The 1258-nt window shown below is 40.1% G+C and overlaps 1 pseudogene; it reads right to left on the reverse strand.

The window, feature by feature from the left end:
• Positions 1–6: 6 nt before the first annotated feature.
• Positions 7–1181, reverse strand: LOC141819346 (uncharacterized; annotated as a pseudogene).
• Between the last annotated feature and the right edge of the window lie 77 nt (positions 1182–1258).

The following is a 1258-nucleotide window of genomic DNA, read 5'->3' on the forward strand; positions in this document are numbered from 1 at the left end:
TCTGTGCATGCATGTGGCCGGACTAATCCCAGGTATGTCAGCTAAAGTCCACCCTATAGCTTTCCTGTGCTGCCTCAGAACTTGCAATAATCTTTCCTCCTGCTCTGGCTCTAAATTCTGGGCAATGATCACTAGTAGACTCTGATTCTCTCCCAAATATGCATACTTAAGATGTTCTAGCAAGGGCTTCAAATCCAACTGTGACTGCTAAGCAGATATGAGTGATACTTGGGGCTCAATGCAATTCCCTATACTCACATATCTATCCTCTGAATCCTCTGATAAATCAATCAATAGTGGTGATCCTTGGGGTTCAATGTCATCTCCTACACTCTTTGGTCATCTCCATCTAAAGATAAATCAGCATCAAGCTCCATAATAGCTGCCTTAGGGGTCAAGGTATCCCTAAAATCATCAAATAAAATGCGATCAGCACATAAATCAACATCCAACAAATCATCTAAAATATCCATGCTCATAATCGAGTGATCTTCTCTCGGGTGTTTAGCATCAAATAGGCTGAACTGGGCCATTGTATCTCCTATCTCCATAGATAAGGCTCCTGATATACAATAATCTTCGTCCTTCGCAGTCTTTAAAAATGGTTTCTCAAGAATAAGTGGCGATCTATGAGCCAAATAATTACCCTCCATGTCCAGGATATAAAAGTCTGTAGGAAAAAGCAATTCTTTCACCTTTACAAGCACATCTTCAATCATACCTGCGGGGTGAGTTTGACTCCTTTCTGCTAGCTGAATAACCACTCCTGTAGGCTGCATAGGACCTATCCCAAGCATCTGAAAAACTGATCTAGGCATCACATTAATTGAGGCTCCCAAATCCAACATGGCATCATGAAAAGTGTTGCTCCCTATCTCACAAGAAACTGTAAAAACTCCTGGGTCTTCACATTTCTGAGAAATAGACTGAAAAAGAGCTGAAACATTCTTCCCCAGGTTAATCAATTCATTTCCCTTGAGTTTCTTTTTATGCACACACAAGTCCTTAAGAAACTTGACATATTTTGGGATTTGCTTGATCATAGTCAATAATGGCACATTAATTTTCACCTTGCTAAATAAATTTACAAGCTCCTGATATTCTTTTGCTTTCTCCTCCTCTACATTCTTTTTTCCTTGAAATTTATGCTGAGGAAAAGGCAAAGACACCCTTGGTTCCATCCCTTGAGCTAAATTTCCTGGTGTTGACGTAGGGGCTGAATTTTCAAGTTGTGTAGCTGTTGTAGCATCCCTTAAAT

Source organism: Curcuma longa, unplaced genomic scaffold, assembly GCF_044706935.1.
Source record: "Curcuma longa cultivar G26 ecotype Majalengka, Jawa Barat unplaced genomic scaffold, ITB_CL_G26_1.1 contig_4036, whole genome shotgun sequence".
Taxonomy (NCBI): domain Eukaryota; kingdom Viridiplantae; phylum Streptophyta; class Magnoliopsida; order Zingiberales; family Zingiberaceae; genus Curcuma; species Curcuma longa.